Source organism: Silene latifolia, chromosome 2 (genome assembly GCF_048544455.1).
Source record: "Silene latifolia isolate original U9 population chromosome 2, ASM4854445v1, whole genome shotgun sequence".
Classification (NCBI taxonomy): Eukaryota; Viridiplantae; Streptophyta; class Magnoliopsida; order Caryophyllales; family Caryophyllaceae; genus Silene; species Silene latifolia.
Window position 1 is genome coordinate 93,056,568 of NC_133527.1, and position 26,726 is coordinate 93,083,293.

At 37.4% G+C, this 26,726-nt stretch overlaps 2 non-coding genes across 2 annotated transcripts; both read right to left on the minus strand.

Moving 5' to 3' along the window:
- Nucleotides 1-464: 464 nt before the first annotated feature.
- Nucleotides 465-571, minus strand: LOC141644953 (small nucleolar RNA R71). The gene has a single exon (XR_012544552.1). It is a non-coding gene; the product is annotated as a small nucleolar RNA R71 (small nucleolar RNA).
- Nucleotides 572-11,717: 11,146 nt separating this feature from the next.
- On the minus strand, nt 11,718-11,824 carry LOC141645565 (small nucleolar RNA R71). Its single transcript, XR_012545045.1, has one exon. It is a non-coding gene; the product is annotated as a small nucleolar RNA R71 (small nucleolar RNA).
- Nucleotides 11,825-26,726: the final 14,902 nt, after the last annotated feature.

Below are 26,726 nucleotides of genomic sequence, written 5' to 3' on the forward strand. Positions count from 1 at the left end.
ACTTTCCCCCCAAAATTGAGTCACACTTTCCACAACGGGTTTTTATACATAAAACCGTTGTTAATAGTTTTAACAACGGTTTCGTTAAGTAAACCAACCGTTGTTAAAACCTTCTACAACGGACGCTTTAACAACGTCCGCTTTTTTATATAACAACGGTTTTTGACCGTTGTTATAGCCTGTATCTGTAGTAGTGCAAAGTAGCCTATTCGAGGCATTTTGCAATACAAAACTATGAGAATGACATGGGAATGCGTGCAATAAGAGGCCAAAAAGGACTATATAAATTGCACGTATCAGGGGTAACTCAAGACCAAATTCGATGGGTATTGTTTCCTTTTTCCTTGATCGGAGCCACAAAGCAATGGTTAAAGAGCCAAGACAAGGCTACTCTTGGAATTGATTCATGGAAGAGATTAGCACTTGCCTTTTACAAGAAGTTTTACCCTCCGGATAAAACCAACATGTTAAGAACCCAAATCACCGGGTTCAAGCAAAGAGATGAGGAGTCTCTATATGAGGCATGAGAAAGATTCAAAGATACATATAGCTCTTGTCCTCGTCATGGGTTATCCGAATGGTTTCTAGTCCAACAATTTTGGAATGGGTTGTATGAACACTCAAGGAATGTGCTCAGCATGGGTTCTAATGGAAGATTCACCGAGGTAGAAGATAACCAAACTTAGGCCATGATAGAGGAGATGACAGTTCACAACTCTCAATATAGTAGGCCAAGAAAAGATACTAGGGGAGGGAGACATCAGTTGACTCCTTCACACAATTGAGTGTCGATTTGGGTGCCCAATTATGCTCCCATATTGACACAATGAACTTGAAATTTGACAAGGCCATGGCCAAGATGAACGAGGCTTCTCAATCACCCAAGAAACATAAAAAAGTCAATGCCATAGTGTCAACATCTTCAATTCCAAATGGATTATGTGAGAATTGTGGAACTTTGGGACATGATCAACAAGAGTGTAGGGGCACAAATGAGCAAGTGAATGCTTTCCAAGCATATAAGAATGGCATTCCTTACTTCAACGTTTATAATGAAAATATCAAATTTCACCCAAACTTCTCATGTAAGAGACAAAATGTTCAAAATGTTCAACCAACATACACCCCGCCTCCAATGAGAAATCCTACTCAAAGACCCTTTTTTAACCAAAATCAAGGATTCCAAAACCAACCCTCTTACAATCAAACCAATGACCAAGATTTTGATGTTCAAAAAGTGGTCCTTCAAATTCAAAAGAACCAACAAGACTTCTTCACTCAAATGCAAAGATATAGCCAAGCCAAAGACACTACCATCAATAATATCCTTGCTCGTACCAAGATGTTGGAAACATAAATGACCCAATTGGCCTTTTCGAATTCCCAAAGGAAAAAAGGACAATTAACTCTCCAAGGTAATCCTCCAACAAATTATGAAACCATTAATGCCATTCACTTGAGGAGTGTTACACAACATGAGGGACCTAAGGAGCCGATTGAAGAGGATGTTGTTGAGGAAAGTGTCAAGCGAAGAGATGTGATGGAACCATTGAGGAGAAATCCTAGGGTAGTGTAACCAACTAACAATGAATCGTTGAAGAAGAGAAATGAAGAGAAGGCCAAAGAGGTTGAAAAAGAACCTATTATGATTAGACTTTCATTTCCAAGTCACCAAGCCCAAGCTTGATGAGCAACTTGGGAAATTCATGGAGATTGTGCAGAACTTAGAGGTTTCCATCCTATTTACATAGTTGATCAACCATGTGCCAGCCTATGAAAAATACATGAAAGACATCCTTATCAAGAAGAAGTCTATTAGGAAATTCGAGACTATCGCATTCACAAAGATAAGTAGTGCAATACTTCAAGGAAATTCCCCACCTAAGCTCAAATATTCGGGAAGCTTCTCCATTCCATGTACCATTGACGACACCACGATCAAGAAAGCACTATGTGATCTAGGTGCAAGTGTGAATGTCATGCCGTACTCGGTATGCGAAAGGCTAGCGGTGGGATAACTCAAGTGCACTAATATGACTCTATAAATGGCGGACCAAACAACAATGAAACCACTTGGGGTATGGGAAGATGTACCCGTGAGAATTGGAATGTTTTTTATACCGGTGGACTTTGTTATCGTTGACATGGAGGAAGATTCCATTATATCGATCATTCTAGGAAGACCGTTCTTACGCACCACCGGAGCGGTGATTGACGTAAAGCATGGGATGCTCACACTTGAAGTTGGTGATGAAAGAATCACCTTTAATCTTGATAAGACTATGAGAGCTACTAACTTGCACAAACCAAGCTTTATTGTTGATCATTATAGCCGGGATGGTGAAATGAAGAAAGTGGAATCCCCATTCAAAGGTCAAGTTAAAGAGGAAACTCCTAACAAGGAGGGCAAGGAAACAACGCCCAATTGGAACAAGGAAGTGGACGATATTGAAGTGGCTCTATTTGGAGAGCATGAGATTTTTCATAACAATAATGACAGCTTGAAAGGCTCATCCATCATGACAAGTATCAATGAAGGCCCCATTGGGCATGACAATAAGAAAGAGGAGTTTCTCTTGCCAACTCATAATCCTCTCAACAAGGGGGAAGAAGCAAAGGAAGTAAATGGTCTATGGGATAATGAGTTTGACGGATTGGTTAATCCTTAAATTGGAAATGCTATGACCCTAGATCAAAGCTTTGTAGCACCTTGTCACCACAACATTGACTCGGGTTCCTACACTAGTGGAAGCAACTATGTACCGAGGTCTACACAAGACTTCTACCATGAAGTGAGCAAGCCTTCGATTACTTCTATAAGGTGTTAAGAAACATCAACAATTCCCGTGCTTTGCCCCCTTGACACCTCTCAAAATGAAGAAGAGTTTGGTGGAGTCCTCCCTAAACCACCATTTGTAAATATGCTAACCCCTTAACTTGCATTTAATTTAATTTGTCCATTCCATTATTTTTGCATTGCATCTTATATGCTTTGTTATAGAAATTTTGTTACATGAGAGCAAATGAGGGAGGTTTTTTAATTGTGTTTTCAATGTGTAGTGTATGATAATCAAGTGTGAGGAAGCAATTGCCTAGGCTAGCCAAGCCTATGGAGTACAACCCAATGATGGAAAGATAGGAAATGAAGGATAAAAAATAGCGGAAAAAGGATACTCACGAGCAAAGAAGAAAAGTACTGCACTGCACTCCGCTCCGCTCGAGCTGGAACCAGGATGAGCATCCCAGTGCTCAGCCCGCTCATCCCCAAGGCAGGACAGGCGTCCCTAAAAAGCAATTAAAAATCCTAATGCAGAATCCGCCCGTCCCTAATCCAGGACGCACATCCCTAACTGCTATTTCAATTAAAACACATGACTCATCTCTCAATTCCTCATTTCTATTATCCCCATTTACAAACATAAACACATTTCCCTCACTACAAAACCGAACCAAATCATCAAAACCCCACAATACTCAACCAAATTCATTATCAATCATTGCAAACTTGCTCAAAATCAAAGCAAATCACTCCTTTGTCAACATTTAGACCTTCAAAGATCAAAATCTTCCCTAAATAAATCAAAAATTTCTAGGTTTAGCATAACTTCGAAAATCCCCAAATTGATTCAAAAATTGATTGAAGTTGGAAGAAAGGAAGAACATTCAAGCATATCGAAGGTTTGTTGACATTAATTCCAAGGAGGAATCAACATGGCAAGAACTAAGGAAAACATTGTACTCAAGCGTCAAAATCCCAAAATATTTCAAAGAGACAAAAAGTTCTAGCATCCAAGGCATTTGTGGTGGTTGAACAAGCAAGAGAGAAAGCAAGGGAGCCTATTGAGGCCATTAAGGAGGTTGCCACTACAACACCGGAGGTCGAGCAACTCAAGGACTGTCCGGAGGTAACTTTTATTTCTAATGAGCATAGAATTGCATCCAGATAAATATCATAATTTCAGCACTAGGTCTCAAGGTATACATCAACTCGCTTATATCCAAGGTTTTCCTTCTAACTACCCCATTCACTCGTTTTCTCTTGGGTTGCCTGGTTCAAAACTGAGAGGGCAAAAGAGCACGCATTAAGGGCGCCTTCTTAACCGCACTGTGAGCCCCTAACAGTTTATTCCCAGGGGTTCATTTTATTTAGACACATCCTACGTTCATTGGGTTCTTTGGTTCAGGCCTAAGGATCGTTCGCTCTGATACCACTTTGTAACACCCCGGTTTATGAAGGAGCCTTTAGCAAGACATTCCCTAATAAAACGGACTGTTACCATATCGGTTTCCCGAGGTAGTGAATAACAAGTTAAACTCCAAGGCAATTTATATAATATTTTAACTTAATTATTACAAATCCTCTTTTCAACTCAATTACAAGAACTGACATAAATAAAAGTGAAAGTCTTCTAGATGATGATCTAGCTACTAAGTCGTCTGATCCAGTGTCTCACGCCCATCAAGCTCCCGTCCTATCTCTTAAACCTGTCAAGCCTGCTCCCCATAAAACGGTTCATCACAGGTGTTCACGAATACACAGGGTCAACCACGAGGTTGAGTAGGGAAAACAATTAAACAGTAAATATGATATGCATGATACTCCGTCACCTCCATCTCCACCTCAACTCATCACACACAACCCCGGCACGCCCAGCCATACCGATCCCCGATAGACTATATATATCGACCGTAGTCGATCTGCCCTTCGCCGCAGCGGAGGACACCAGGGCAAGTCTGCGAACCCGATCCGGGCCTTATCACAACATCACATCATATCTCATCATCGTCACCACCACACCATCCTCCAACTCCAATGCATATGCAATGCTCAACAGTAATCAATGCACATGATATGTATATCAATGAATGAAATCATGCCAGCTATCAAAATAATGAAATAACATAATCAACACGAACAGTTCAGTCAATCACACTCCAGTGTATGAATCATAACATAAATTACAACCACGCACAAATCATCGATCACGGCTCGGTCACATGTAACACAACAACTCAACACAATTTAACAACACCGGTAAGTCAAGTGTATTTCCCTACCTCAAAGTGCCAAAGAAAATCCAATTAAGCGATTAAGCGGTCCGAAAATAAAGCAATGAATTTGATTATCGATCCATCACGAATCCGTCACCTAAAACAATTATAATATTTATTATTACTAACTACTAAATATAGAATTTCCCAAAATAGAAGCTTCCCGAAAATAATCCCGACACCAAACTTATGCCCAACTGATAAAAATAACCCGATTAGAATTTGACCCAACTTCCCAAAATAGAGAGTTATTAAAGATAGAGCTTTCCAAAAATGGTAACTTTCCCGATATAGAAACTTTTCTATTAAACCCGTCTCCAAATAATTAATTATGATTAATTATTATTTTATTGTAAATAACTCGGAACTAAACCAAGATAATAATTAAAGGGTTAAACGAATTATGCGATTAAGAAAACCCGAATCAAAACATTGAACAAATCAACAACCCGACTCAAAACTTAAATACATTATTCCGTCACCGCTACCTAATATTAACTTAGTAACTAAAACTAATAATGTAAATAATAGAAATATTAGAAATATACATATTCTCCGACTTACTAAAATAGGAAACCGTAACAAAAATCACCCGAAACAACGACTCAACCCGACACACAAACACCCCCTCTTTCAACCCGTCACTACTCACTCCACAACCACCAACCCTCACCGCCGACCACCGGGCGACACTGTGTCCGGCTTGGTCACCTCCCACCACCACCAACGTGGTCGACCCACGCCGGTGGTCGAACCACCACCACCAACACCCCCTCGCTTGCGTCCCCGCCCGTCACAACCAGCCCCCTTTTCAACTCGCCTGCCACCACGACACAACCCCTCCTCCTTACCAACCACCACCCCCGACACCACCGTTGAACGGTGACCACGACACACGTGGCACCACCGATTCGACCTCCCCCGAGTCCACGGTGGTGCCACCCCATTACCCTATGTCCGAAATGCAACACAAACCCGCATTTCGGACCCGACACCTAATCACCACCACCGCAACCACCAACAAAGAACGACGACCACTCAACCCACCACCACACGACTCGACTCACCACCAAAGAACACAACCCACACCCCGACAACTACTATAACAGCCCCTAAACGACGCACAACTCAGATCAAACTACCGTGACAAAATGAAAAACAGAGAACCTTACCTATGACGGCCGTCGACCTGTGCTATTCCGGCCAGTACAGCCACCCTCGTCCACCAAGATATGACCTCTCTAGACTCACGGCAGACCCTACACCCTCCACACTCACCGGCGCGTTCGTTGGTGTAAATAAAACGTGAGGCGTGAAAGAAAAAGGTTGGTGATGGTGATGTGTAGAAATGACGGTATGAAGGGAATTAGGTTTTAGGGTAGATTTAGGGTTTAGTTTTAGGGTTTGGTGAGTGGTAAAAGGTAAATGGGTAAGTGGGTAAATGGGCTATGACATCTTGATCCAAAACTATAAACCCGATTCATCTTACAACATGAATCCGACTCATTACCTTTACGTTATCATTACCTTTACGCTACCATTAAATAATAAAAACTCGTTCAATCGATGATAAAATACGGGGTATTACAGTTTATCACGTGAAAATTAATACTACTGGGCGCTTCAACTTTCGAGTCAGGGCGAAGATGAGTCATCTGATAACCAACTTTGATTCAGGAGATGATAAGGGTTGGGCAACAACCTACATGTTCATCAAGGCAAATTCTGTTGCTCCTAATCTTGATTATCTTAGCTCTCTTCCCTGCGTACAATTCAAATTATAATAGTATAATGAAAACTTACTTGTGTTGTATCATAGTGGCTGACTGGGCTGGTGATCCTGATGCTGAGGGGTCGGCTGACCGTATTGCGGCTTTTATGGCCTTGCCAGATGAGGAGAGGGTGTGGCATGCTTATCTTGGTCAAGAGCCCCTGCCTCGCTTCAGGAAGGCTGAGCTGAGTACTTATAAGGCTGCTAAAAGTGCCAAGACTTCAGGGGCCTCCACATCAGGAAGTAAGTTTTTCTTTTTCCTGTGTGAATTTTTATGCCTGAACATGTGTTAGTATCGTTGATGTAGAATCTCGTGGTGTAGCTACCAAGGCTTCTGCAAGGATTGCTAGCTTTGACATGTCTATGGTGAAGGCTGGTGTTTCCCAGATTATAGGGGAAAAGTCCCGGAGTAGTGAGGCTACAGGGAGTGATAGTACACTACAAATCCAGGTTCCTGCTCACCAGGCTCAGTTGGTGTCCCCTCTGCCGGGTGTGGTTGATATTGACGAATCTAGGCAGGCTAGCAAGAGAAAGAGGCTGTAGATACCCAGTATCTATCCAGTCCCCAACAAACCCCCAATGATTATCGGACTAGAACATGCTTAGGAATCGCAGCGTTTAATCGACAGTTTTGTACAACTATACGTCAGAAAACTTAAAACGATTTCGAAAACAAAACATTTCAAAACTTTTCAAAAATACCTGGAGTGTTTAATACATGACGACGAGGTCGCAATGACATTGACTAGAGTCAAAACCGACACCGGACGAAAAACCGACTCAAAAATTCAAATCCCGACTCAAACACAAAAAACAAATTTTTTTCAAAACTTTCATATTAAGTATTTTTGGAATGCTTCATGGTTAAGTACAAATAATGTCATCCAAAATATAGGATAGAACAAATCATTATTTCAATTGCGTGATAGTGACAAGACACCTCGAAGACCCGCGAAATGGCTTGCGCCTCTTTGAGCAGCCCATGCGGCCACGTTGCTCAAAACGCACACAACCATCCATTTCTCTATAAATACCCACCTTAACACACCATAATCCTTACGTGAGTGTCCGCCCCCTCTTCTCTCCCTTAAAATTCTAGACTCGACTTCTCAAGTCAGAAACCGACACGTGTTTTTGACCTACCGATCAAAAATACAAGCCTTACACATTGTTTGGTACAGTCATCGTGTATTAAATCACTTGACTGACCATCTCGACTAACTACACCATCACTAAACTTAAAACACTCTTTTACATTGCAAAAACGGTTTTCAAACCGAGTTTTCCGACAAAACAAGTTGATACACTTTCGTCGATTTCTCGTCTCAAGCCTAGCATGTAAGTATGAGGGTGTGAAAATCCTCTTCTGTCATGTTTTTCATCTGTTTTATGACTATACCATGCTAAAACATGCATAACATGAATCAAACATAGGTTAGATGAGCCAAAACTGGATTTTGGCCGGAGATAGGGGCTGCTTGTATAGCAGGAGGGCTCGCGCCTCAACCCCCTCTCAGGCCTTAATCTAGTCGTGTTTGGTCTCATCTTCCTCTTTATTTCATTTCTTATTTGTAATCGGTTTTTACCATTTCAAATCATTTTCATGATAAACTTTTATCCATAAAACATTTTCACCCTTAACTTGGTTCCTAATACCATGACGGTCTAATCCGTGTTTCTGTGATAATATTTGGTTAATCACATTTTAAAAGGTATTTTAAAACCTTTTTATTTCATTTCTTTACATTCAAAACAAGCATATTAATCACAAATACAAAATCATCCTTGGTTCCACATACCATGTCGGATTTTAACCCGAGTGCGATGATAAACCTTGACTAATTACAAATAAATGAACTTAAAACAATTAGTTCATAATCATTTTTAAAACTATTCATGTCAAGCATGCAAAATCGAACCTGACATCGAATATTGTCAATACAATGATGATTATTCAAGTCTCGTTCCTCACATTAACACAAAAGCGGTCTAAACGACCTTTTCAAACAAAGCCGGGTTCAAACACCCTCTTTACAAACCATTTTACAAACTTTTTAATAGTCAGAAGACGTCCCTTGAACAGTCAGCTTACTCACACCTAAACAGGCCAACAATTTTCTAATTTTCAATCCAGGATAGGCATGTTTGCATCGCCTGAGGGCTCGCGTCTAAACAGGCTGCCTGATGCAGACCCTATTTCCTTCCAGCACTTGTCCAGGATGATCCCGACTTCGGTTAACCCGAATATAGGATGGATTAGATGACAACTTTGCTCTTTCACATTGTATTTGCAAAACGCCTTACTAAGACAAATGGATCACGTTATGCACCATAAACCTAACTCGGTAAATGGATGTTTAATTTCCGTCTTGCATGAAAATCAACATTAAATCCAACTTGACATCAAATACTTGATACTTGTGATGTGACCATAATTAGCGCACATTTAGTCCCCGAATTAGCCTTGTTCCCATGCTTTTTAGTGCATATTTGGGTCATTTATTGTCTTTAGTTCTTTGTTTTGCATATTCATTGAGGTTTTGTGTCCTTGGTAGGAAAGGAGTGCAAACCTTGCATTTTCATGGCAAAATGAGACTAAACTGATTGAATCCAATGACCAAGCATCAAGGAGAGACAAGATTAGAAGGCCTTTGTACATATTATAGTAGTTGGGTAATGATGAGGAAAGATCCTTGCATCCCCAAGGAAATCCCCAAGGATTTTATGAAGAAAAGGGAAGAAAAGAAGAAGAAACACGGCTGAGCAGCAATCCGCCCGTCTTCCTCTGAAGACGCCCGTCCCCAGGACCACAATCCGTGCGTCTTCTATCAAAGACGCCCGGGCAGCAGCACCTAGAAGACGCCCGTCTTCTCTCAAAGACGCCCGGGCAGAGACTCCTGAATCCGGCCGTCCCTTGCCTAAGACGCACGGATTCCAAGACAGCGCAAATCCGTTTCTTCAAGCTTCAAGAAAGATGCCCTTTCTTAAGAAAATACCGGCGTTTCCCTAAGTAGAAACTTAATCGTCATTTAAGCCCTTAGTTAACCCTAATTCATCCACCTAATTTCCACTATAAATACCCCATTAGTCTAATTAGAAGAGCATGTTCTTCTTATCAATTCTTAGAGTAGTTAATATCAATCAAATCTCTCTTTAGTTTTGAAATCAACAATTAATCAAGTTTGAATACAAGTTTTATTTCCTTAATCTCTCTTTTGTTCATCCTTTATTTTGGGTAATTGAAGATTATTTGGGTTATTATTGGGAGATTGACAACCTCTCAATCAAGCATCAAGTACTTCTATTATTCTTTGCTTTATTATTGGAATCATTAGTAGGTATAATTCTCTTAATCCCTTTTTAGTTATTGCTAATTACTATCATTTGTTCATCATGTTTCACTTTGTTGGTATGATTGACAACCTTGCTAGCATGTTCAACATGATAATGAGTGAGTAGTTCCATAGCTAGGGTTAATGGGTAATAAGGGGAAACCAACATGGGGAATGATTCATGCTTAAATTAATATGCTTTCATGGTTTATTTGCTTGCTTTTTTTGATCTAAACTCATGCACATGTTATGTTTGATGAAATGTGAGCCTATGAATCCTTGCATTTTTTACCCATCACCTATCTTTTTAATGAGACTTGAAAGACATAAACCAACTCGAGTCTCATTACACCATGAATGTTGTTGAGTAGGGAAGACTAAGTCGACTTGTAGGTGTTGTACAATCTAATCGATTCGGCTCCGGGACCCAAACTTTCCTAGGATTGTAAGATATAACCCAACTCAATCCATCACAACAATAATTGCTTGCTTATAATTTGAGAACATGTTTGTATGATCAATTCCCATGAATCCCCTATGACCCCATGACACCCTAGTGCTTTTTTATCAATTGTTTACAACCCTTTCAATTCATCTTGCTTATTTACATTCATTGCTATTTAGTTTAGTGACCTTCTACATCAACCCAAATTGTGACACCCCTAAGACACCACTAGTTGCAATAGAAATCTCATTTCAATTCCCGTCCCTTGGGATCCGACCTTTACTTGCCTCTTTGCTTATTGTATAGTTGTTTGTGAAGTTATAAATTGTGTTTTGGTCTAGGTGCTTCCAACGACAATTGTTCCGAAAAATAGAATATAGCATCCGAAATAGTCCCGACCAAAAATGGCGCCGTTGCCGGGGATGGTGTTATCTTGATTTAGATTTTCTTATATTGTTATGAGTTGTGTCTTTCTTTGCCTTGAGGAAGTAAAACTCCTCAAGGTTTGTTCTAATAGTTTTCGAGTTGTTTGATATTTTGCATGTCTAGAAGGTCACAAGGTGATTTGTTACCTTTTGATCGTGAAATTGAAAGAACTTTGACAACCAATAGAAGACTTGCTAGGAGAAATTTGAGAGGTATTAGTGAGGTTGTAGATATTCAACCAACTATTGAGTTCATCAACCCTTTTGCAAGAGAAGGTGAGGATAACCCAACACAAAATACAACACAAAATCAACCCACAATGCCTAAGTTTTCATCACATTCCGTACCCACCGAGGAGAACCTACCCAATGGTACTCCCACACCACAACATCTAACCGGAAATTTCATTGCCAAATCCGCATTTATCCAATTAGTCGAAAGGAGCCAATTTGGGGGGATGCCTAGTGAAGACCCTCATTCTCATATGGAGACCTTTTGTGACTATTGTGATGCGATTTCTCAAACCGGTGTAACTCAAGACCAAATTCGATGGGTCTTATTTCCTTTTTCTCTAATTGGGACCGCGAAACAATGGTTGAAGGGCCTTGATAAGGCCACTCTCGGAATTGATTCTTGGAAAAAGTTGGCTCTAGCTTTCTACAAAAAATTATACCCACCGGAAAAGACTAACATGCTAAGAGCTCAAATTACGGGTTTTAAGCAAAGGGATGAAGAATCTTTGTATGAAGCTTGGGAGCGGTTCAAGGGAATTTGTCGCTCATGTCCTCACCATGGACTTAGCGAGTGGTTCTTGGTACAACAATTTTGGAACGGTCTATATGAAGATTCAAGGAACATTCTCAACATGGGATCAAACGGAATGTTCACCGAAGTTGATGACAATCAAACTTGGAACAAAATTGAGGAAATGGCGGTCCATAACTCACAATATAGTAGACCTCGCAAGGCTACTAGAGGAGGAAAGCATGAAGTGGACTCCGTTACTCAATTGGGTGCTCAACATAGTGCTCACATTGATACCATCAATTTGAAGTTTGAAAAAGCTATGGCTAGATTTGAAGAAGCCTCAAAATCACCAAAGCATCATGTTAATGCCATGACGGCATCCTCATCAATCCCAAGTGAGATATGTGAGAATTGTGGAACTTTGGGACATGACTCAAGTGAATGTAGGGGAACAAACGAACAAGTGAATGCTTTCCAAGCATACAAGAGTGGTACCCCTTATTCCAACTATTACAATGAAAACACCAAATTCCATCCAAATCTCTCATACAAAAGCCAAAATGTTCAAAACCCTCAAACAACATACACCCCACCTCCCATGAGAAACCAAAATCAAAGACCCTTTTACAACCAAAACCAAGGTTACCAAAATCAAAATCCATACAATCAACAAAATGACCAAGGTTTTGATGTTCAAAAAGCGGTCCTCCAAATGCAAAAGAATCAACAAGAATTTTTCACTCAAATGCAAAAAGATAGTCAAGCAAAGGAAACCACCATCAACAACATCCTAGCTCACACCAAAATGTTGGAAACCCAATTAACTGAACTAGCATCTTCAAGCTCACAAAGACAAAAGGGGCAATTACCTCCCCAAAGTAATCCCCAAAGACATGAAACGGTTAGTGCCATTCACTTGAGAAGTGGTACAAGGTATGAAGCACCGAAGAAGCAAGTTGAGGATGAAGTTGTGGAAGCTAGTGATAAGGAAGAAATTGTGCAAAACTCCAAAGATGGAGAATCATCAAAGGAAGAAATTTCAAAGAAAAATGAAGACAAGGTCAAGGAGAAGGAGCCCATTGTGATTAGACTTCCTTTTCCAAGTCGTCAAGCCAAGCCCAAATTTGATGACCAACTTGGAAAGTTTATGGAAATTGTGAAGAATTTGGAAGTCTCAATTCCTTTCATGGAATTAATCAATCACGTGCCGGCCTATGCGAAATACATGAAAGACATCCTCACAAAGAAGAAGTCGATCCGGAAGCTTGAAACTATCGCCTTCACTAAGGTGAGTAGTGCAATACTTCAAGGGAGTTCACCTCCAAAACTCAAGGATCCGGGGAGCTTCTCAATACCGTGTACCATTGGCGACACCACGATCAACAAAGCCTTATGTGATCTAGGGGCTAGTGTGAGTGTTATGCCGTACTCGGTGAGTAAAAGGTTGGGGATGGGAGAGCTGAAATGCACCAATATCACACTCCAAATGGCCGATAGATCGACGAAGACACCATTAGGGACATGGAAAGATGTTCCCGTACGAATTGGGAAATTTTTCATCCCGGTGGACTTTGTCATTGTTGATATGGAAGAAGATTCCAACATTCCAATCATTCTAGGAAGACCTTTCTTACACACCGCGGGTGCGGTGATTGATGTGAAACATGGAGAGCTCACTCTAGAAGTGGGAGATGAGAGTATAACTTTCAATCTTGACAAGACTATGAGAGATCCCCGTTTACATGAACCATGTTTCATGATCGATCGTTATAGCCGGAAGGATGATAGGAAGAAGTCGGAACTCCAATGGAAGAAGAAAATTGAAGATGCTCCATTCAAAGAGCAAGTGAATTCTAACAAAGAGAGCTTGCAAAGCTCACCAAAGTCAAGCAATGAAGAAGATGGCCTCATTGGCCAAAACAAGAAATTGGGAGAGTTGTCTCTATCAACTCAAGAGATCTTTAGTGATCAAGTGGATGAAGTTTGTGGTCTTTGAGACGATGCGTTTGAAGGGATTTTCAATCCCTACATTGGTAATGCTATCGATCAAGACCGACAACAAGGGCAAAGATCTATTGAAGAACTTTATCACGACAATGAACAAGCTTTTGATTACTTTTTCAAGGTGTTGAGCAACATCAACAACACCTTGGACATGCCCCCTTGACATCTCAGCAAGAACGAGAGTTTGGTGGAGTCCTCCCTAAACCACCATTTGTAAATATTTCTAACTCCCTAACTCGCATTTTAAATTCTTAATTTGCATTTTTGGATTTTTTGGATTTTTTTTTATGCCTTCATCAAGATGATTATCATGTGTTAGAGAAGTGAGGGTGGGACTAATAATTTCAATTAATGTGTAGTGTTTTAGCTTAGTGTGGGGATAGCAATTGCCTAGGCTATTCATGCCTTAGTAGTGCCCCCACAATGAAGAACACGAGATTTTGAAGAATGAAAAATGACAAGGGATATGCAACGTACACGGATGGAACTGAATCTGGGTAAAAGGGGTAGAATCCGAGCGGTTTCAAGAGAATCCGCCCGTCTTCAGACAATCCGGGCATATTGGGCAGAAGACGCCCGTCTTTCTGAGCTGAATTTTTGAAATTTTGTGACTGTTAACGAATCCGGGCGGCCAGCAATAGAATCCGCCCGTCTTCAGAAAGACGCCCGTCCAGAAGGAAAGACGCCCGTCTTTTTGGCTGAGGAAAACAAGAAAAATCCCTGGAAAGGAATCCGCCCGTCTTCTCTGAAAGACGCCCGTCCCGTGCTTTCAAATCCGCCCGTCTTTGTTCAAATCCGCCCGTGTTTAGGCGAGAATTCTGAAACCCAGAACAGGCAGAATCCGGGCGTCCCGAAGGAAATTCGCCCGTCTCCCCCCTGCATTTCAAATTTTTCGGGTTTATTATAAACCCCATCCCAGATTCATTTCCTCATTTCTTCATTCAAAACACTACCCATAAACCCCATAACTCCAAAACCCTCATCCTCTCCATTACAAAAACAAGATTTCTCAACAACATTCACCAAAATCAAATCAAAACATCCTTTTAACAACAAATTAATCACTCCTCTTTCAACAAAAATCAAAACCAAGCACAAAATCTTCAACCTTTGAGTCGATTTTTGAATTCATAAAGGCAAAGCCTTTCATCTTTAAATCGATTTGGGTGCACTAGAAATTGAAGATTTTCGTTCTTTTCTTGGTTTATTCATCAATGGCAAAGACAAAGGGAGCAACAAAAGTAACAAAATCAACAAAGGCAAAGGCACCAAAGGCAAAGGCACTCTCATCAAGACAAAAGAGTCTTCAAGCAAAGAAAGCATTGGCTATGGTGGTAGCTAGCCCAAACTTGGAGGTGCAACAACAACAACCTCCCATGGAAGCAACAACATCTACTACTCCAGAAATTGCTCAACTTTCAAATTATCCGGAGGTAATTTTCATTTCCAAATGCCATAGGGACACTTTTGCCAAGTTTGGTAGTAAATCATTTCTATCCACCAAGTTTATTTGTGAAGATGCCTTAGATAAGTTGGGTGTCCTTGAGCAAACTAGAGCCTTCTTTAAAGCCATGGGGTTGGAGAAATTGTTTACAACAAAAGAATTGACATACCCCTCCCTTACCTTAGAATTTTTGAGTTCTTTGAAAGTTAACAAGGTTGAGACTATGGAAACCATCGAGTTTCGCCTAGCTAATGTTAGTAGGCGCATCTCCTTTGAGGAAATGGGTAAAGCTTTGGGTCTTAGTGATTCACCGAGTTATTTCAAGAATGTTGGCAAATATGACTCCGACCCTCTTTGGGAGGCGATTTCCGGAAGGAAATTTGAGAGCTTTCATGATAGTCGCGCTCTATTAATCCACCATCCGGGCATTAGAGTGTGGCACAAGGTTGTGGGGAACACCATCATTACAAGAAAAGACACCAACCATTTCACCAAACTCGATTTTGTTCTTCTTGAGTCGGCCTTGAACATTGGAAGGGAATTCACCAAGCCTTTCAACTCTCTAAGACTTTTGGTGGATATATGGCTAAACATTGATTGTGGGAAGAAAGGCACTACCGTTATTGTTAATGGAGGTCTAGTCACTCTTTTGGCTAAATACTTTGATCCTAACTTCAACAGGGATAGCTAGTATGAGGCAAAGAAGGGTGGTCATCTCATTGATATTGATACCATGATAAACAAGTACAAGTGGGTCTCTCATAACCCTCTTGACACTAAGTATGGGTGGCTCACTAGTGAGGCTAGATCTTTTACTTTGCCTTCGAAGATTTGTCGTTTAAGTGTCCACCGGACCAACTATCTCCTTCCCCTTTCAAAAGAGGCCGAGTACATCATCCAACAACAAAAGGGTGAAATTGAAATGCCCTCCTCTTCCATTGTCACACCACGCTATCCTTTCAAGTACCAAGAGTTCAAGCCCGAAGGTGTTGTAGCAAGAAAAGATTATATGACTCTTCTTATGCAAGAGATGCACAAGCAAGCCTTCAAGGACCGGGAAGATGCTTACTTAGCACAATATCCACCCCTCCTTCAATTAGCCAGGCAAGGACTACTTGACCCTTTATGTCCTTTGCCTAGTTGGGCGGATAGGGAAGTCTTTTTTCCGAGTGCATCTAGGGGTATTCTGGGTGATGATGAGGTTGTTGGTGATGCGGTTGATGAAGAGGTTGATGATAACATTGATGAAGAAGCTAGTGAAGAAGGAGAAGAGGATGATGGGCAAGGTGAACAAGAAAGTGAAGAGGGAAGTGGTGATAAGTCCACTTCTAGTGAGGAAGCTGATGATGGTGATGATATGATGGAAGATTAGCAAACTATGGAGGCTCCTACCCTCTTGAGGTTTGTCTACTTCTCTCTTTGTTGTATTTTTATTAATCTTGATCATTGTTGGAGTAGTCCTAGCACCATAGAGGACTAACACCTTGGCCCCATTGAGGTGTTCTCATTTTATTGTTCCCACTTTTAAAAATCCAAAATGACAAATTTAGTTTCATGCATTGCATAGTGTGTGCATGAACTACACCCAACCTTAGGACATTAGCAATAATGTCTAACTCGGTTTGGGGAAGTACATACATACACAACGGGAGGTAATCTAAATTATCCTCTCCGTCATAAACAAAAACCATGCATCATGTAGTGTAGATTAGTGTAGCTTGCATTTAGTGTAGAAATCATGCATCGTGTTTGCATAATTTCCCATCATTTTGGCCATTGAGGACAATGCCCATATTAGTGTGGGGATGGGGAATTCTAACTTAACTTATATTCAAAAAATCCAAAAAAAATTGAAAATTTTCGAAAAAACCATAAAAATTTGAAAATTGAAAAACCAAAAACATGTTATTTTCCTTTGTAGTGTAGTCAAGTATATATTATTGTATATATTGTGTTTGTGCTATCCTTGTTCACATTGATCGACTACGCCACATCCGAGACATGAGGATATTGAAGACCGCATGGTATGATCTTTCCAATCTCCTTTTTCCTCTTTATGTTAATGACTATGTGGCTTTATTTTGATTGATGCGTTATAACAATGTGAACTTAGGACTTGCATTTAGTTTATATGTCATATTAGTTGGTAGAATCACTTGCATTAGGATGTATATAATAGTTGCATCATGACATTTAGCTGCATTTAGATGAAATATTTTGAAAAAGTGCCTAATTGAGAACTTTGACAAGAGCAACTAAGCCAATACAAATACTTTTTCAACTTAACATTTCGCCTACTAGAATGGTTGTAAAACACCCTAGATAGTGTCATACTACTGTCTTTTGACCCATGACCCAAAGCCTAGTCAAGAGTTTGCATGTGAGTCACCTATCCTACCCCGTGATACGATGTGGACTTGGTTAACTTGTCTAGGTGACCTTGATTGACCTTGTGGTAGGGCAACCCAAAAATACTTTCTATCAATAAGTTTGAAGTGCTCATTTCAAAGATTTTGTATGTGGAAACATTTTTTTGCCAAGGAAACCTCAAATGTTATGAAATGTTTAAATGTTGGGAATTTTAGTTGTTTTGATGGAGGCGTACCACTTCGATGTGCTTTGGAGAGGGATCCATTGAATTGGGCCCCCACACGGTTGTGAATTCAACCGCCCAGAGACAGAGTGACTATCACCCCGAAAAGCTATTGTCTAGAGGTTAACCGGTTGCCTAATAAGCGATTGGCGAAAGCAAAGGACATTAGCACAGAAGAGACAAGCCCCATCTCTAATTTTTGAAATGTGAAAGTTGAATGAGGTCAAATTTCGAATACTAGTCATATCCACCCTTGTTTATAACGATTTGAGCATTTCATTCCCAAAAAGCCTTTTTGTCAAGCCACTTTGTCGAGCTTGGGACGATGCATGACCTTTACTTTTGTAGAGAACTCGAGACTTGTCATGTCATATGCTACTAGCATCATGGGTATCATCATTCCATAACCATCCGATCGCTCTTGACGAAGTATTTGGAAATTGAGGACGAAAGTAGTCTAGTTTAACACCATTTAGAGGTGATTTAGTGCCATCCTCTTAGCCTTAGTAATTTGTTGAACTAGTATTTATGACGGAATATATGCTCTTAAATTTGTTCTCTTTTAGTTGCCTCCGCCACTTGATGAGGAATTGGCTATTCTTTTTGAAGATGCATCCTTTATTTGATTTTGTGTTCTTAATGTTTGGATGTGTTGCCATTTTGGCAAGACCCACCTTGCCTTGCAAGAAGGCATCCTACCTCATGGTTGTCTTGTTGTGAGTTGAAGGGGTGGAGTGAGACCCGCTAATTGTCTCATGTCGGCTATGCTATTAGGTTAGTTTAAATAATGGTCCGAGTCTTTGTCACCTCTTTACTCGGGACGAGCAAAGGTTCGGTTTGGGGATATTTGATGTGACCATAATTAGCGCACATTTAGTCCCCAAATTAGCCTTGTTCCCATGCTTTTTAGTGCATATTTGGGTCATTTATTGTCTTTAGTTCTTTGTTTTGCATATTCTTTGAGGTTTTGTGTCCTTGGTAGGAAAGGAGTGCAAACCTTGCATTTTCATGGAAAAATGAGACTAAATTGATTGAATCCAATGACCAAGCATCAAGGAGAGACAAGAATAGAAGGCCTTTGTACATATTATAGTAGTTGGGCAATGATGAGGAAAGATCCTTGCATCCGCAAGGAAATCCCCAAGGATTTTATGAAGAAAAGGGAAGAAAAGAAGAAGAAACTCGGCTGAGCAGCAATCCGCCCGTCTTCCCCTGAAGACGCCCGTCCCCAGGACCACAATCCGTGCGTCTTCTATCAAAGACGCCCGGGCAGCAGCACCTAGAAGACGCCCGTCTTCTCTCAAAGACGCCCGGGCAGAGACTCCTGAATCCGGCCGTCCCGTGCCTAAGACGCACGGATTCAAAGACAGCGCAAATCCGTTTCTTCAAGCTTCAAGAAAGATGCCCTTCCTTCAGAAAATACCGGCGTTTCCCAAAGTAGGGACTTAATCGTCATTTAAGCCCTTAGTTAACCCTAATGCATCCACCTAATTTCCACTATAAATACCCCATTAGTCTAATTAGAAGAGCATGTTCTTCTTATCAATTCTTAGAGTAGTTAATATCAATCAAATCTCTCTTTAGTTTTGAAATCAATAATTAATCAAGTTTTAATACAAGTTTTATTTCCTTAATCTCTCTTTTGTTCATCCTTTATTTTGGGTAATTGAAGATTATTTGGGTTATTATTTGGAGATTGACAACCTCTCAATCAAGCATCAAGTACTTCTATTATTCTTTGCTTTATTATTGGAATCATTAGTAGGTATAATTCTCTTAATCCCTTTTTAATTATTGCTAATTACTTTCATTTGTTCATCATGTTTTACTTTGTTGGTATGATTGACAACCTTGCTAGCATGTTCAACATGATAATGAGTGAGTAGTTCCATAGCTAGGGTTAATGGGTAATTAGGGGAAACCAACATGGGGAATGATTCATGCTTAAATTAATATGCTTTCTTGGTTTATTTGCTTGCTTGTTTTGATCTCAACTCATGCACATGTTATGTTTGATGAAATGTGAGTCTATGAATCCTTGCATTTTTTACCCATCACCTATCTTTTCAATGAGACTTGTAAGACATAAACCAACTCGAGTCTCATTAGACCATGCATGTTGTTGAGTAGGGAAGACTAAGTCGACTTGTAGGTGTTGTACAATCTAATCGATTCGGCTCCGGGACCCAAACTTTCCTAGGATTGTAAGATATAACCCAACTCAATCCATCACAACAATAATTGCTTGCTTATAATTTGAGAACATGTTTGTATGATCAATTCCCATGAATCCCCTATGACCCCATGACACCCTAGTGCTTTTTTATCAATTGTTTACAACCCTTTCAATTCATCTTACTTATTTACTTTCATTGCTATTTAGTTTAGTGACCTTCTACATCAACCCAAATTGTGACACCCCGAAGACACCACTAGTTGCAATAGAAATCTCATTTCAATTCCCATCCCTTGGGATCCGACCTTTACTTGCCTCTTTACTTATTGTAGAGTTGTTTGTGAAGTTATAAATTGTGTTTTGGTCTAGGTGCTTCCAACGACAATTGTTCCGAAAAATAGAATATAGCATCCGAAATAGTCCCGACCAACTTGGATATACAACCGACGTAGAAAGCTCACATGTTAGGTTCAAACTTGTGGATGCGCAATCATGCATTTACCCTTTTTATCAACTTTTGCATTTAACCAACCAAGATCGATCAGTAAATGTTGGAGTATGTATCCTCAACAATCGAGCGATCACATTATTAAAACTCATGATGAGAATACATAAAGGGATGATTTAATTTTATACGTCAACTGATCAACATTAATCGGTAATGATTGGCTGACTGGAGCTTGACATTACCGTCGTTTGACGGTCGTGATCAGTTGATCCCTTAAGGTCACACCTAAAGGACGATCCCTTAATAGATAAATTAATTAATTGTATATTGATACATATTAATTAATTCCTTAAAATTGAACAATTTACATATGTGAGTAAGAATATGTATCTTATTGTAATTCGATTAAATTAGATTCATTTTAGTAATTAAAATGTTATATTACTAAAATTTTGTTTATGAAACAATTAAATTAAGAATGATTAGTTAATTATAATAACAAATGTGTTGTAGATTATATTAACATGACCCATTTTATATACTTATGATTATGAATTAATAGTCAATTGTTATATATAATTGAATTAATATATGTAGTGATATTTAATTGTTAAATATGCATTAATATTATTAATAACATGTTACATGTCACATATTATATGACAAAATGACAATTGACAAAAATAAAATGGACTCCATATTAGCTAAGGGGCACCGGTTTTTTAGAGGGTATTTGGGTGAAATGGTTAAATTGTTTTTAATTGTGGAAAACACAATGATTACTATTTTAACCTAGACTACACCCTAATACATTTAGAAAAGAACAACTCTAAAAAGGTAAGGGGCATGCATTGGCTCCCTTGCCGCCCCCCTCCCACCGGTTTCCCCCCTCTTTACAAGAATAAGAATTGTTCTTATTCTCAATATATTCATTCTTAAATTTTTTTTACATTATTCTTACTTCTCTCATATTCTCTCTAAAATAAGTTTTAGAATATATTGTTCAAAAATCTAATTTATTTAGATTACTAAAGGTAGTAATAAGAAATATTATTAGATCATATTTTAAGGTCTCTAATAATATATCTAGTTAATATGTTATTGGAACTAAGGGGTTATCTTGGTGCCATCAAGAGGAGAATCTCTACTATGTGGATTTAGGAGGATCATCCTTTAATTTATAGCTCATGAACAAGTGTGGGAAGGAGTCCTCACTTGTTCCCTAAAAACCGATTTCTACTAATGTAAGGAACTTTATTCTTACTTTTCTATTTATATTATGTTATGCATGCACTATATCAACATCTAGTTTATGAGAAATTTAGATATATAATTAAAGAGTTTAATTAGAGGGTTATTGAATCCTTTCTAGTGGTATCAGAGCTTAGGTTGTTGCATGCATAATCGATTTATAGTTTTTCCGAGTTAAATAAATAACATATCAAACTAGAGATTTTGTAATTTATATTATAAAGTCACAAAATTTTTTTCGTTTTATATATTCTAGTCCTAAAATATATTTAGGTCATTTTGATGATTTAAGGTAATTTTTGGCTCATTTTAAATGATTTTTAGTGATTTTATTACATTTTAATGAATAAAATGGTACTTAAAATGCTAAAAATAGTTAGACTTAGTTTCTGACCTTGAAATTTTCATATGACCTCACATGCATATTTTACTTATTGTATGTAAAATTTTGTATAAATTTGATTTATTTTGCTTGATTTATAATTTTTATGAGATAAAAATGGAATAAATGGAGGTAAAATGGTTAAAATTAGTTAAACTTCGAAACAGGCAATGAAATTTAAATATTTTGTCACATGCATATTTTACTAATTGTGTGTAAAATTTAAGATGAACTTGATTCATTTTGCATGATTTATGAATTTTTAGTGTAAAAATGACATAAATAGTGACTATTTTAGCAAAAATAGCTAAAACAAATTAAATGGTATGATAAAATTATTTTAGGTTGCATTATTATCACACATATCAGATCTAAAGTTGGAACGTTGATTAGATTAATTTTCACATGCTTTAGATGTTTTGTTTGATAAAACCGATAAATTGCAACTATATTTTTTCTCGAAATAAATTCGAAAATTTTAACCTTGATTTTTGACATTATGAGTGTCATGGAACTATTCCATAATGTTCAAAAATTTAAAATTCAAAATTTTAAATTACTGTAATTAAATTTGGATTTATTTCGTAAAAGATTATGATTTTAAGGTAAAAAAATGAGCATAAATGATAAATCAAGTTGAATTATTGTCAAAAATTGAGTAATGACTAATTTTTGAGTCCTAAAAGGTTAGGATAATTAACTTTGACTAAAATTTGATTTTAGTATTATCTTATGATTTTAATAAGTTAAAAATCGCGAATATCCATAAAACCGGATTATATTTACGATATAAGTTTAAATAAGGTGATTTGGCACATAGCTGGGCATGTTAGATACATATTATAATGCTGCATTTTTCATTGATGAATGTCATATTTCTTTTATATAATTTTTGAATTATGTAATTTTATCTTAGTATGGCCTTAGTTTTTAATCGATATTACCTGTAATGTAAGGGAATATTGATTCGGTTGTAATTTAATGTGATCTCGTATCACTTTTATTTATTTTATTAGATTTTATTTTACAAATGTATAATAGGAAGTGCTATGTACATTTTATTATTTAATTATTTGCAATTCGGAATTTCCTAAAGACGGTGCCATTCGGAAAGGAGTTCCGATCAAGACAGTGTTTGTCCTTGGGAGGCGTGTCACATGAAGATTCAAGGGACCAAAGTTGGTTTCCGAATTTGTAATAGAATATATTATTTTCTATTTTAGGAAAAGCCATACTAGGAAATTTATTTTTCTTTATTTGCTTGCTTTATATGTTTGCATGCATTGTCAAATCGCCATAACTTCACATGCATATTTTATCGTCTTATCGACTATTGTCAATTATAATTATCGAGTATTCATCGAATTAGTTCACTTAAAGATGATAGATAATAAATCGACAAGACCTCTCTGTTGGGAAATGTGTCCTCAACAATAGTGCGATCACATGATTTAAATATCATTATTTAAAATCTCATTACAAGAATACGGAAGGGATGATACATTACATATATAGTCAACTGGTCCACACATATCGGTAATGATTGGCTGGCTAGAGTTTGACATTACTTGTCGTGCTTGACGGTGGTGATCGATTGATCCTTGAGGTCACACCTAAAGGACGATTCCCTTAATTGAAAAGGTTAATTAATTGTATGACGATACAGATTAATTAATTCCTTAGAATTGAACAAATTATTATAAGAGAGAAAATGACATCTTATTATAATGTGATTAAATGAGATTTTGTTTAGTAATTTAAGAAGTTATATTACTAAAATTAATCGGTGTTTGCGAAACACGCGAGATGAGAATGATAAGTCAGTTATAATTACAAGATGTTGTGAATTATACTAACTAGTAATTAAATGACCATTTTATGAGAAAGTAATTTTAAATTACTAGTCAATTTGTTAAATATGATTTATTTAATTTGTAAATGATATTTAATTTGTTAAATATGCATTTTAAATTAAAACATGACATGAGACATGTCACATGTTACATGACATACAATTTTACAATTGACAAAAATAAAATGGACTCCATATTACACTAGATAAACCGAAATTAGGTGGGCATGCTTAGAAGTTTTGTCTTTTTCCATTTGTCTTATTCATTTGTCCATGACACTTGATAGTGACATGACCATGAAAAAGGACTTACACATTTGTCTTGTGAAGACAAAAAGAAAAAGAAAATGGTCATAAGACCTATTGATGCCACCGGTTTTTGGGAAGGATTATTAGAGAGTTTTTCTCTTAATTTTTCCATTCTCTTATGTTTAAGAAAAACATAAAAACTTCTCTCTCTTGTTCTTCATAAAATTCATTTTTGTGAATCAAATTTGTTTAAATTAAACAATAATAATACTAGAAGTAGTATATGAGTATTAGTAATAGATTTTAAGGTAAACTACATTACAAACATCTAGTACATGTTAGTTTGTGGGATTAAGGGATAGTTTTGAATGCTACTAATTGGAGGGCTTCTAATTTGAAGTCATGAATGTTCATCCATTAATGGAAAGCTCAAGAACTAACAAGAATGAGATCTTGTTGGTGCCCATATGATGACCGAAATTATCATAGTAAGGAACATGATTTCTTCTCTTACCTTTTAGTTTGCATGCATAAGATCTAGAATTTATTTTATGACTAAATAAATTTGAAACATATAAGAATATGTTGTATAATGAGATATAGATTTCCAACAAGCGGTATCAAGAGCACAAGGTTGTTTGCATGCAAATCGGTTATTGTTTTTCCGAGTTATATGATTAACAAACAAAACTTATAAATTTGTGTTTATTATGAAATATCACGACATTTATTATGCATGTTAAAGTTTCTGGTCCTAAAATGTTTTAGGATATTTTGGTTTAATTTAAGGATTTTATTGTTCATTTTATATAATATTGGCATTAAAATATGATTTTTATGGTAAAAATGTCATTTTTGGACAAAAATTAGCTAAACTTCGCATTTTCCAGGTGTTTTTGGTTATGTTTTCACATATATTATTTTTAGATGATCTGAAAAGTTTTAGAATTTTTTGAGTTTTTATGCTCGAAATATGGATTTTTCATGATAAAAATCGAATTTAATTGAAAAATAGGTTAAAATGAGAAATATTTCGAATCTGGTCATAGAGATTTAGTATGTTGTCATATGCAATTTTACAAGCTGTGTGTAAAATAATAGGCTATAATGAAGTCTTCAGGCATCATTTATGAATTTTTGATGAAAAATAGCATAAATAGTGACTTAATTAGTAAAAATTGCTAAAACATACTTCATGACTAGGGAAAAATTTCACATGTTGCATTTTATTATCTTTTTCATATCTAAAATTGAAAAGTTGATGAATATAATTTTTCGCATGTTTTTATGATTTTAATTGATAAATCCGATAATCCGCAACATAGTTTTTCCGATAAATTTTCGAAATTTTAACCTAAGTTTTTTGAATATTATGAGTGTCATGGTATTTTTCCAGAATATTCATAAGTTTAAATTTCAAATTTTGAATTTATTTGGAATTTTTGTGATTTATTTGAGGTTTATAGCATTTTTATTGAAATTTTAGGTCCATTAATGAACAATTTTAGAAATATGAGTTAATTATTGTCAAATAGTTAGTGAAGACTAATTTTGAGTCCTAAGAGGTTAGGGCAATTGACTTATGCATAAATATGAATTTATGTAATTTATTGTGATTTTAAAAGGTTGAATCACGCAAATCCGTAAAAACCGTTAAATATACGATATTGGCTCCTTAAAGGCGATTTAGCATAAAATTGGGCATGTTCATACATATTATAATGCTGCATTTTATTTATGATTGTCATAATTTTATTTTATGTAATTTTTGAATTATGTAATTTTAATTAGTATGGCCTTAGTTTTTTAATTGGTATTACCCGAAATGTATGGGAATATCGATTCGGTTGTAACTTATTGTGATCTCGTATCACCGTTTTATAATTTAATAGATTTATTTTATTTTAATTACAAATGTATAATAGGAAATTATGTAATTTGTTATGTAATTTATTTATTCCGGAGTTCCTTGAAGACGGTGTCACTCAAGGAGGCGATACATAAAGACAGTGTTACCTCGAGATGCGTGCCATAACCGAAGTTCAAGGGACCAATTGAGTTGGTTTCCGAATATGTAATAGTTAATTAGATTTTCTATTTTAGGAAGACCATACTAGGATTTAATTTATGCTTTGCATTTTATTTATATATCGCATGCATCGCTAAATCGCCATAACTAAAACATGCATCATCTTTTAATCGAGTTTATCGACTGTGTCAACTACAATTATCGTAGTTCACCGCTTTAGTTCACTTAAAACGTGATAGATAATAAATTGACATGACCTCTCGCTAAAATAAACAATTGAGACTTAGCCTTACCAAAAAGTAGAAACCATGAAAACCTATTTCGCGAGGGAGTGCACTCGGCCACCCCGGGGTACAAACCTTGTTACGTAGGGGAAGTGGGTGATAAATGTCTAATCCACCGAATTCATGTTGATGAGGGTTTCATCGGCTACCCCGTGCCCAAGTTAATGTGAATTTGGATCATGGACACATTTATTCGAAATTTGGGTTGAACTCAACAAAAGTAATTGATAAGGGTTTCATC